Source organism: Protopterus annectens, chromosome 8.part0 (assembly GCF_019279795.1).
Source record: "Protopterus annectens isolate FY-2018-M chromosome 8.part0, PAN1.0, whole genome shotgun sequence".
Lineage (NCBI taxonomy): Eukaryota > Metazoa > Chordata > Ceratodontiformes > Protopteridae > Protopterus > Protopterus annectens.
In genome coordinates, this window is record NC_056741.1 from 1,472,140,535 (window position 1) to 1,472,154,303 (window position 13,769).

Genomic DNA, 13,769 nt, shown 5'->3' on the forward strand with positions numbered 1-13,769 from the left:
CAAAGTCCCAGCTTACTATGTCAAATGCTTTCTCTTCATGAAGACCCACCAACAGCAGTGGTATTTTCTTACATTCTGCTTACCTCTGGATCATCCGTATTCTGTTAATGTTTTCAAATGTTTGCCCCCCCTCCACAAAACCACAATGATCCATATCTATCAAATTTGGCATTACGTTTGCCATTCTTGTAGCCATTTTAGACCTAAACACTTTATAAGCATGCTGTAGTATTGAATGGGCTTGTATGATGCTGGATATTTACCCTATTTAGGTAATACAGATCTACCACTTTTTTCCAGGATCTTGGTACTTCTCCTCCTCTTAAAACACTGTTAAACAAAGCCTTCCAGATCTTTATCAAGTTTTTCCCTCCTAACTTCCAAACTTCCACAGAAATACCATCTATTCCTCAGGACTTTCCTGTAGCTTGGTTATACACTGCCATTTCTATCTCATCTCCTCCTATCCTAACTGTTAGTAATTGAGCCTCCACTACCTCTAAACTTCGCATATTTAATTCTTCCATAATCATTTCCATTTGTACCTTTTCTTGATTTACATATTTCTCTTCTTTATACAGACTTTCATAGAATTCCTGAACTATTTCTAATACTTCTACACACCCCTTGTTATGTTCCTTATTATAGGCTCCCTAAGCTTGATGACAGAACTTTCTACTGTCTGTTGGCTGAGTCCTTGCGCTAAACGTTTTTTGTGCTCTAGGGTTATTATCAAGAAACATTTGCTTAACAGCACTCTTTTTAAACTCATCCATATTATTGAGGTAATCCCTTATATTCTGTTTAGCATTCTGCAGTTGCTCCTGTTCTTGTTCTGTGAGATTCCTCCTATTTTGCAATACTTTAACATTTATCATTCCCTCTAAATAATTCTTACTTCCTAACCATATCTCCCTTTCTTTTATTTCCACCCTATTTTTAAATTCCATTTTAATTTTATCTCACTCCCTAGCTATATTTTCAGAAGAAAGTTCTGTCTTCTCCAATAGTTCCTGAATAATTTCTACTACCCATTCCTTAAATTCCTCTCTTTTTAATGGACAGATGGAAAGTGCCAGTGTCTCATTTTTATTTCATCACCATTTGTTTTTATTTTAGTTATTATTGGCGCATGATCTGAAATGATTACTGGGTGCATATCAAGACCTTCAATTAAATGCACAAGTTCCTGCGAAATGCAAATTCTCTCTAGTCTAGCCCAGTTTTTGTATCTTGGAGAATAATATGTCAATTCACTCCAAGATCCTAGTACTGAATTCACATCTTCCATGCCAAATGTTTTTTTATAAATTTCTTTAAAAATCTACCTTTCTTTGCTATATTTTCCCTTCTGGTCCCCCAGACACATATTCACTGTTGCAAATCAAATTCCAGTCCCCATCTATAAGTAATATTCCTTGCTGAAAGCTGATTATTTCTCCCAGAATTTTTCTTAAGCTCCATTATAGAGGTTTTCAGTGGAATATAAATACATTCCAGTGTAATGCTCCTCCCTTGCCAGTAGCCTCTTAATACTACAAATCTACCATTATTTTTTATGCTTTTCTATTATTATTGGAGCTCCTCTTGCTATAAATATAAGAGCTCCTCTCTTCCTTTGCCCCACATATTTCTCTGAAAAGACATCCTGAAAGCCTTTCTTTATCAAATTCACATATTCATTCTTTCCGTGTGTACCTCTTGTACCATAGCTATTTGTACTCTACATTTTTTAATATAGTTCACTACTCATTCTCTTTTGTAGTTATCTGTGAGACCATTTAAGTTTAAAGACATTATAGAAAGAATCATATTCAAAAGGGATTATCATTCCTACCTTTTATGTATAACAACTTTTTTGTTAAATGTCTAGTTCCAGCTTTTGTGTTACACACATGCACTGTTTGACAGTTAAATTTGTATATAATTGTTTCTTGCTATCTCCAGTTCAGCCTATGTCACATCTTGCAAAACGTTTTGTTTTACTGAAAACCCTCAAACAAAAATGCACACACACACACACACACACACACACACACACACACACACACACACACACACACACACACAAACATGCACACACACGCACACACACACCTATCCACACACACACACACACACACACACACACACACACACACACACACACACACACACACACACAATAATACCCTAAAACTATTACCTTAATAGTAACACACAAAACAGTGTACAGCTTCAGATATTGAAGATTTGTCCTCCTAATAGAAATAGATGTTCCAAACTGACAGTCACACACAAACCTGAACTAAACTAAAACAAAGATTATCCATGCTAAGGCACATGGAAGAACCTGCTGTTTTATTAAGTACTGCCTGGTTTTGTCTTTATAGCTCTCACAGCTGAGAACACATTTAAATGCTTTCAGAAAACATTTTCTCCAAGCCATTTCTCTTTATCAAATTGTCAGCTAAAAACATGATAACCAGATACAAAACTGTTTACTAGAAAAAAACTTATAATACTCAGTATTATTTTTCATTTACTTGCTTTCTCTTAAAACTTGTTACTATATAAAGCTAATGATCTTAACTCAATCATTCCCCTATACAAGAATGAGAAAAAAGCAAAAAAGCATACTATTTTTTTTTTGTCATGCTCTTTTAACCAATTTTTTTTACATTGCAGTGCCCACTTTTCTTAAATCTGTAAAAGGAGAAAGACAAAAGAAAAAAGAAAAAAAAAACATGAGCACCTATTTGCATTTGTATCCCCATTACTCTTAACAAATAACTGAAAAAATACTTTATAACATGTAAATAAAATCATGCACCATTTAAACAGTACTATTAAGAAAAAATTGTTTTACTTACAGTTAACTTTCCTCCCTCCTGATTTTTTTCCTAACATTAATGACATAAAGTAGGGCATATGCTTTAGATTCCCCACAAGTTTAACAAAGACCAAAAGAGTCCAATATTTCCAGATTTTCTTGTTCTGTCCTGTTTCACAAATGTAATTATTGCTTTATAATCCCACATTTGTTAATTTCCAAGTTTCTGATTTTATTCTCTAAACGTTAATAACATGAAATAGGGCATATGCCTTTTAGAGTGCCCTACAAGTTTAACAAAGTCGAAGAAAGTTCAGTATTTCCAGATTTTCTTGTTCTTTTTCTGTTCATCTCCATCTCCCAAAGCATGTCTCCAGTACACTTTCTATTCTTTTAATCAACTCCAGTGCTTTTCTCCCTTTCTCAAGAATTTTCCATTGAAACACTGGAAATGGTTTCATTGACATAATCTCTGAGTGGTCTATCTTACCAGAAGAACATGAAGCAGAATCTCCTTCTGTTTCACAGCCCACTTTTTGTTGGACAAACTTTTGTATTTCTTCCATAGGATGTACTTCATCAAAAAATGATTTTGTTCCTGCAGGGAAAATATTTTGAAGATAGCTGGGTAGAGCAGTTTGAATCTCACACCTGTTTTCCAACATTCCCTGAATAGTGGAATGCATTTATTCTTCTGCCTGATGTACAGTGAGTAATCATTCTCTACAAACACTCTGCTGTCTCCCACTTTTAGTATCTTGACTTTCTGCCATGGTTTTGCCAGAATCAACTGCTGGTAAGATTGCATCTTTTCTATTAAAGGTATAGGCTGATTTCTCATAGCCAGGTTTGAAGCATACATATGATGTCTCCTTTCAATTAACAATTTCTGTTGTGGAATACTGGTCCAGTTACTTATTTGTACTTTTATAAAATGAGTATAGTCTGTTCCTTCTAAATTCTCATAAACAGCAGAAAATCTCAGATTTTCACTATGTGCTCTGTCCTCTAATTCTATTACTTTTTTAAACATCTTTTCATGTGTATTTTTAAATTCAGCAAGCCCTTTCTTTACTTTAACCTCTGAGTTTTGTAGTTTAATTACCTTATCTGAGTATCTGTTTAAAGCTTCTTTCATTTTTTCCAGCCTTTTATTGTTTGAGTTAATATACTCTGTCAGTGTTTCCTTTATTTTAATCAGGTGTGTGTGCAGTTGTTTTATACTTTCCTCAAGGTTAGCGGAAGTCATGTCTGGAGCTTGCACTGATTTTTACTGAACAGCTACAGTACTTTTCCCAGTCAGTGTATTTTCTTTGCATTTTGTAGCTGATTGTCCTTCAGGTCCTCTGTATTTCTTTCTTCCTGGCATCCAGGCAATGCACTTACTAGCTGGTTACTTAAATTTATTCAGAAATCCGGATCCACTGGCCTTCTCTGCAAAGTTTCTATTTTCACACTGGAAGAGCTAGAATTAAGCTGTTACTCAATGTCCAGCCATTTTGGAAATCCTTTCTATATCTCTCCATTAACCCTATAGATACAAGTCTATATGTTCTACATTAAACTCAGAGTCTCAATCCTAAATGTTCAATGATGAACATAAAAAAATGTACTATCTACTGGAGAAACCCTGAAAACATACCAATGTGTTGCACACATATGTATATATTGGCTGCAAACATCAACCACCAAGTATACAACTGGTGCAATCTTGCATTTATTCAGGTCAATAGAGAAAACTAATACCATTCATGATCAGATGCTTATGATGCTTAAGTATAGAGGATAAGGCCATTGAGCATAGCCAGCATATTACGTGCTCAAGACACTGATACCAAAAAAATCACCTCAAGAGTGAAGCTTGAGAGATGAACATGGCATCTATGACAAGAATAAATAATACTAGTTATAATTGGTGAGAACCAGTCATAGTTCTTGTATGTGCTCCATGTAATACCAGTTAGACGAATAAAAGGGGAAAAAACATAGGAATGTTAAGTGTGTTACTGTCTTTCAAGGCTCTTGAAATCAAGGAAAACAATTCAGCACTATCACAAAGGCAACAGACAGAACTGGTATCTCTATAAAGAATTAATTATTTTAAAATATTTTAGACACTTCATTTTGTCACATTTTCTATTTATAAGTGTGGAAAAGTAAAGTATGAAGAACCTTGAAAGCCATTTCACCTTCTGCTCATGGTCTTTGCCAACCAGCACTTTATACTGTCAGTCCCCAGGATGGACATGATTTTAACAATGCTTAGGCTACTTAACAAACTTTTATTTCTGCCATTTTTGCAGTGTAATTGCGCAGTTCCATGCACTACATAGAGCTTTATGAGTGTGTTGTTGATCATATCCTGCTTATTATGTGTTCAAGATATGTTTGCCAAGACATTTACCTTCAGCAATGTGCTTACTGAATTTCTAATATTTTCACATCAGTTGTCACTTCTGCTGTAACTGACAGATCAGTCATACAGGGCAATGTATCCCACTGCATTGGAAGACAGCAGTCACTGCAACTGTTCACAAGGGAGATATCTCCATTACCTAAATAACCACCAACAAATTACAGTCCTTTCTCCTCTTTCAAATATTCTCAAAAAATGTACCCACACCTATCATCTTAATATTGTAATAAACACAGGTAATACTTCCAAATGCGATATGGAATTCAGTATGGCCATGGTACAGGCCTGGTACTTCATGGTCTGATACAGTATATTCACTGACAACTTTACCATGGGAACTTTATTGATGATATCCTTCTTGACCTATCTTAACTTCTAATACTGTTTCCTTTATGAAAATAATGGACATCATATTAGAAGAGAGCTCCAGTGCTTCCCCTTTATTTTATCAAGTTAAATTTCCTGAAGCATCACCAGACAAAACTTACCTTTTAAAGTTGCTTTTGAAGAAACTCACCGATAAATGCTTTGCAGTGGTTTTCTTCTCCCACAGCCCCCTTACTTATATATACTGACTCAGTTATCATACAACTGCAGAAGATAGCACACATAAATGGAATCACTGCTGGTGGCCAGGTAGAAACTGCACCAACAGTTATTTCCTGTTTGAGAACAGCTACTACAGAGTCCAGTAATGCATATCTGAACTCAATGAGTTTAAACCTTATCCAGCTTATATTTGACCATACAGGGTAATGGACTATCTGACTAGTAGAATGCGAGCTGTAAAACTGAATGATGTTATTTCCAGCCCCTTGCTAATTACAGCAAGAGACTCTGTACTTTTCAATTCATTATCTATAAGTGCCAGTGCTTTCAGGATCCTGAATAAATAAGTTGCCTATTGTATCATCCATCCATTCATCCTCACCCCCTTTTCCCATTTTTGCATATGAGGTTGGGGTGTCCCTTCATCAGTGACAATCATCTAGAGCCAGGGTTTGCACCACCAGCTGAATAGTCCTACTGCAGTTGTTCTCCCATATACCACACACTCACATGCACATTCACACCTATGGCCAGTTTAGAATCTCCAGTTCACCTACTGCATGTCTTTGGAATGTGGCAGGAAACCAGAGCACCTGGAGGAAACCCATGCAAACAAAACATATGCAGACTCTGCGCAAAAAGCACCCTAGCTAAGAATCAAACCAGTGAACCTTTTGCTGTGAGGCAACAATGCTATCTACTGCACCACTATACTGACCTAAAAAGGTTGCCTATTGCACAAATTGACTAATTCTTCAAATATCATCTATGATACTCATATAGAAAATGGGTTAACAAACAACTGCAAATATTGTATATAAGGTAACACTTTCATAAATGTAAATATTGTATAGATGATTTCTAGCACCAATGTAAAAAAAATGTCTGTACTATAAATTTGGTTTTACTTCCTTAGTATATTAGACAACAAATACCATTACTTAGTTAACAGAATTCCTATAACTTCTTTTTCAAATAATTCTGTATGTATACCTGTACGACTAAGCACTATATACATTCCATGCTACAAATGTTTGCTATGTACTTTGTTTTCATATCACAACTGTATGATACTGTATATATTCTGTTGTGATAGCTATTTTGGCATAGATTGTGGCTGAAAATGTTCAAATATTACATCCTATTTTCCCAATAAAGGTATACACAATAAAGTTCATTGCTGTTTACCACTTATATGAATGAGATGACCAATCACTGAGGTGACTCCATGCTAATTCAATAAACTGATGACTTCTTTCATTTTCAGAGTTAAAGCTGCCCAGAGGTCATTAAAATCAAGCTTGAAGCCTGATAGTCTTGGCTAGTGACAGTTAGATTACACCTCAGTGCTTCAAAAAACAAATCCTTTTTCTTCTTTCCCAGGATCGTTTTAACCTACACTTCTGATTTCCCCAGTCAAAGATCTCCCACACCTGCCTCATTTGCTAATAGACATAAATTAACCATTAAAGCTTTTAACTCAACCATTAAATAGATGGACATTTAAGTTGAGCTCATTGGGTGATTTACTGACGATCAGTTGCAATTTAATGTTAAAGTAAAAAATGCAATCTCTAATATCTGTATAAACTGTGCAAACTTATAATAGCAAAACATTCTTAACATATGATGCAGAATAGCTACTGCAACCTTCTACCTATTATTTTTATTTATATACTACTCTCTTTTCTTTATTTCTGTTTCCTCACCATTATTTCATAAACCTCAGCAGGTTTGTAATAGAATTTCTGGAACTGCTTCAGAGGCATCTCTACAGAATGCACTCCTGTTTACTTTACACAATCTGCCCTGGTTTGAATTTGCTCACCACCTTTCTGTCACTCAGCTGTGTTCTGATCATAAACTGTTATATTCCAGCAGTTGCTTTTGTTTGGAGATTGTTCCCCCAAATTATGACAGCTTCATTTGATTAGATAATGTCCAGCCTTAGGTCCTGCAACAAATATGGAGACAACAGTTTCCTTTTATAGTGGGGAAACAATGGAATTAACTTCCATTCAGTGTACACTATATCCTACACAAGAAGTTTTTCTTGTCCCCAGCCGTGCAGCTATTACATCACTTGACGTCAATATAACTAACTTAATCAACTGCCATAAAATTCCGGTATACTAGCAGTCTATAGATATCTATGCATCACTCCTATCAGCGCTCATCTGATTGATGACTTGTGAAATAATATTTATCTAGTCTTACTATAGCTAGATGCAGCCTTATTATCAAACTACAGCAATTTTATGTATTATGCTGTTAATGCTGTACATTTATGTTTTATCACCTCATATTTGCATGCATTCATGTTGTGAGGTTGTACCATTACCTCCCTTCATTATTACAATTTTATGTTATAAAATCTATACTGTTTGATATTGATAAACAAACTGCCTATCCTGTTCAATAGTTGTATTTTTCGTTCTTATTGTCTGGAGATTTCTTTTCCAGAGACCCCAGTGAAAATGGAATCTCCAAACTGGCCATCCCTTCTTGGTTAACGAATGTAAAATAAATGAAAATAAATACTATAATGCCACAAAAGCAGCAGTCAGGAGCTTATATTCCAGACCTGGTAGATAGTTTGCTTAGATTTGCCTGTAGGTCCTGCTCATTCCATGTTTCCAGCATGAGTAGTGTAGTTTGTTTTTAATCTGGTACATCATACAAAACCTTTGACACTTGATAACGATAGGCCTATTTTATATATAAGACTCATTAGCTTTCCAAGAATAATAATAATAGATTTTGTAACTGTCTTGGACATCTTGGAATATTTCTATTTGATATAAGAACAACAGGTCAGGGCGTTTTGGAACAGCAATTCAGAATGAAGCATGCTGTTATGCTGGTTTCATATACATGAATACCCTTGTATCATTTCCAGGAATGATATCATCACTTACATAACTTACAGGTCAAATGTTATTCACTGCTTTAGCATTTTGTATCTACATATTCTACTAGTGCTGTGACAGTGACCTCTTAACTGATTCAGAGACCAAATATATAGGATAGCAAATGATGATCACAGAATTTCAAACCTAAGACTCTGAATCATTTACTCATTTGACATCCTCTCCCCCAAATCAGTATTAGAGAAATTTGTTCAATAATTTATTCAAAAATGTGGAATCTGCTCATGTCTGCCTGCCTTCTCGTTTTGATTATGGCTCCAAGCTGTCCAGGATTTTTGAAAGGAGTTGGAGCCTGTCTTGTTATGCTAGATGGTAAAATTAATTTTGCTGTTACAGAAGGAAAGGCAAGTACATCTTTGTAAGGATAATCAAGGAGGCAGAAGGGTAATAATATAGCTTGTGGCTGTTTGACATCTAGCATAGCCATAAATGAGACTCAGAAGATACAAATTGCATGGATCATTTAAGTAGCCACAGCTAAGTTATTTTCTTAAGATAAACTGGTGAACTTTAAATGTTTATGTTGTAACATCTACCTAAGATATTGATTGTTTCAATCAACTTAACTTTCAAGGCAAGCGTTCAGTGCTAAAGGCATATGGGGGGGTTATGAAAGAATGCTTTAGTCTCTCAAAACTGGAGAACAATGTTCACTCCTACTGCAGCAAATAATATAATGTGCATCACATGAGTTGATGCAGTGCTTCTTCCTTGTAATGCATGTCCAGTACATCACCAGTGATACTGAAAGGTTAGTATTATTGATTATACTTTCTTGCATTGCCTGGGAATCAACCCCAGGTCAACTGCTTGGAAGGCAGCTATGCTCACCACTGTACCACTCAGGCTGTGTGCAGATGCAGACTGGTGAATACAGTCATGTGTCATGATGATAGATTCTGCCAGGACTTCTGTATATAGGTAGCCAATCAGATTCTAAAGACCAGTTATCGGACAGCCATGCATCAGCCATAGACTTGCCAATGTACCTCCAGTAGCCTGCAAACCAGCTTATCAGCTGAATTTTGTCCAAGACACTTCTCCTAGCTTTTAAACCATCTTGCATGACATGAGTTGTGCAAGCAAAGTGTGGAGCACAAATGTAAACCAGAGAAATATGATATTTGCAACTGAAGCAAAGGAACTGCTTGTCAAAACTCGGGGCACATAAAGCCAAAAGAAAATTTTGAGCAGGTAGATGCAGACCATGTGGCAATAGTAGTTTATTGTAGAAATAAGTCAGTCAGACATTGCATTCTACATGTGCAGATGCCAGTGTGAAGGCAATATACAGAAAATAAATATTTATGTGTTAAATAGACTTGCCTGTATGCAGATGCTTTTTCTGTAATCAGACAGGAGTGTTTACACTTTTATGTTTTGTGACCACTGAATTTTTGCCCAAGCAAATAGTTCATATTTGACTTTCTTGGCTTTTAATACCATGGAGTGAGTCTTTCCAGATACATTCAGGGTTTCTTTGTTTGAAACAAATGAAATCCAAATTTGTTTGAAGAGACTGGGGAGCACCGAAGAGCATTTTCCCACAGTGTGTCTAGCAGTCAGCTTGCCAGCACAGATTTGAGGATTAAACATAATGCCAGGGATGGTCCTAACCATAAGGCTGACAACAATATAGGTGAGGTGCTTGACATTGAGATTAAATGGCAAATTAGCACTGATCCCTTCAGCTTTGAAAAAAACACTGCAACATTCAACTGAGGCTCATACTGTCTTGCTGGAGAGCAAAGCTATTGCCACTGTCATTCCAGGCTTTTTTAGACTTCACTGTCAGTTATGTAACAATAGTAAGTATATCTTGGCCAATTATTGCAGTCTCACACACACACACACACACACACACACACACACACACACACACACACACACACACACAATGATTTCCATGAGGTGCTAACATCTGTTGAGTACCACTATCCCTTTCAGCTTTTATGCTAACATCCCACCTGGGAGACCAATAGTCACTGGAACGGGTTCTCTTACTGAACCTCTTTCTGATTTTTTTTTTTTTTACAGAACACTTTTCCCCATGGTTACCCTGTATAAGAGCATGATTGAAAGATTCTATATCATTGTTACAACTAATGGATGATATACAACTGAAGAATAATTATTCAATTTGTACTTTGGATTTTGGGGAGTTCTATACCAATATCCCCCATAGGGAGGGGCTTGAAGCACTGCAATTTTGGCTTGAAAGAGCTGATACATATGTTGCTGACTATAAAATCTTTCTGGTTTGTCTGATTGAATATATGTTAACTAAAAATTTTTTTTTTTTTAATTATTACCCATAGTGTTATCTATAGATGAAGGGTATGGACCCTATTTATGCCGATCTTTTTATGGAACCTTTTGAAGAACATATCATTTATGACATAACACATAGGTTCATAGGTTCATAGGTAGGTACTAGGCTATCTGCCCGAAGGCATTTATAAGCCTAGCTAGATTGTGTTGGCTTTCACCGCCCCCTTAGATTAGTTCCCTATGCCTCTGTCCAGCAGAGCCACTGAAGTGATCCCCAGGGTAAACTTTCTGTTTCCCATCCACTCGTCAAGGTTTCTCTTGAAGAGTGTTTGCAAGGAGCTCTGCCTAAAGTAGATTGGAATCTTGTTCCAAAGCATGGGAAGTCTCTGGGGCAGGAATCTATCCCTCCAGCATGTCCTATTTATTGTTGTGGTGCGGTTTAGATCCCTAGAGCATGTGGCTCGAGGGGATAAGGTTTTCTTTAGCTGGAGCATGTCAATCAGTTCTGGGTTGGACATGGCCTTGTATGTCAGGCAGAGATCACCTCTGAGCAGGTGGTATGCAACTGAATACAGCTGGAGTTTCTTCAGTCAAGCTGCATAGGGCATCTGTTTGAGGCCAGTGATCCTCTTGGTGAGGTACTTCTGTGGCCTTTCCAGCTGTTGCAGATGTCTTGTAAGGTACATCCCAAAGGGGGGCGTTGTACTCTATGATGGGTCTGATGAGTGATGAGTAGAGGGACACAATGACCTCTTTTGATCTGGCTGCAAACCCTTTTGTGATCAGGTGGGCCACATAGAAGGATTTTCTAACCACTTTGGCAATGTGATTATCAAAGGAGAGATTACTATCTACTTGGGTCCCCAGATCCCTTATTAAGTTTTCCGTATTTAGGGGACTACCACCTATGTGGTAGTTTGTGGGTACTTTATTTCCAAAGGGAATAACTATGCACTTTTTGGCATTTAGCTTGAGGCCATGATTTTGACACCAGGTATCCGTCTCAATGAGACCCTTTTGGAGTATGTCTGTGTCAGCTGGTGAGTCAATTATAGCCCCTAGTTTGCAGTCGTCTGTGAACGTGGTCAGCCATAGTCCTCCTATGCTTGTCTGTACCTCTGAGAAGTATATGCTGAACAGGAGGGGTCCTAGGACTGAGCCCTGGGGAATGCCACTTGTAACCGGTTTAGAGTCAGACCTAGCTCCTGCAACTCTCACCATGTGGGTTCTGTCCATGAGCCAATTTGCAACCCATCTTGTGACACAGGGGTTTATGTTCAGGCTGGTGAGCTTGTCTATAATACCAGAATGGGGAATGGTGTCAAAGGCCTTTGTGAGGTCTAGGTAGGCTGTGTGTACCACCTTTCCCTCGTCTATAGCCTTGATAACTGTCTCAAAGAAGTCCACCAGGTTTAGGAGGCATGATCTTCCCTTAACAAAGCTGAACTGGGTAGGGTCCAGTGTTTGGAGGTTCCCAATATCTCTGTTTATGAGTTCCATGATGATGCCTTGCAGACCTAGCTAGTCAGGCTTATAGGGCGATAGTTCCCAAGGTCTGTTGTGGCACCACCTTTGTGGAGTGGAATAACCATTGCTGTGCGCCACTCTATGGGTACGTAGCCTGTGGAGAGGCTGAGTTTGAACAGTGTGTTTAGGTGAGGAGTTAGTTCATCTTTGAGCTCATGTAGGACGCAGCCTGGGACACCGTCCGGTCCCATTGATGCTATGTTTTTGGCTTTGGAGAGGGCTATTTTAACCTGAGTGTCTGTGATTTTACAGGCTCTACATTCTTCTGGTATGGTTATCGGTCCTTTTGGGGGTGAGAGGGGGGTGAAGTTTGCACTGAACCTGTCTGCCAGGATGTTGGCATTATCAGTTGGTTCAGTGTATTTTGTGTCATTCTGCACTAGCTCCGAGTAGATATGAGCATTGCCACTTAGATTCTTGACTTAGCTAAAGATTGCCTTGTGGTTATCTTTGGAGCCCTTGGCAAGTTTTCTTTCAAAGCTCACCTTGGACGATTTTATGAAGGATCTTAGTTTTTTTGCTGATACTGATTAGGGATGTCTTCCCTTCTTGGGATTTTACTCTTTTCTGTACTAGTTTCCTCCTTTTATTGTATAGCTTGTTTATGGCAGGGGTCCACCAGACTGGTTTCCTTTTCTTGGAGGAGTGAGTCTTGGTTGTGCTTGGGATAGCACAATCCATGCATTCTTGTAGGTGCCCATAGAATGTATTAGTAAAGGATTTTGCAGCTTGGACAGCATTATCCTTTAGCATGGGGGCTTTGAACCTTTCCACCTCCATCTTAAGTAACATGAAGTTTGCTTTTGAAATGTTTTTCACTGTGGTTTCCTTGTCCGGGGGTGGGGGCGGAATGTAGATATCCAAAGTGATTTGTTTATGGTCAGATCTAACCAGTGAGGAGTTGACCTCCAGTGTGGAATACCGGTCACCCATGTTGGTGATGACCAAGTCCAATATGTTGCCACCTCTGGTTGGAGTGTTGACCAGTTGTTCCAGGGTGTTTGAGTTTATAAATTCTAGGAAATGTTAGGCAAGGGAGTTAGTACTTGGGTAGTTCTTCCAGTTACGTTTCTTCTTTATTAAATTTTGTTGAGCGCTTTCATCTAAACATATCTAGATTTCATCAGAACAAACAACTGCCCTTTGGCTAACAACTTATATAGGAATCATACTTAATTAATGAATTGAATAATTACTTCCTTTCATAACAATTCATAACAATTCTTAAAGTGCTAGTGCTAAATAAACGAACCATACTTTAATA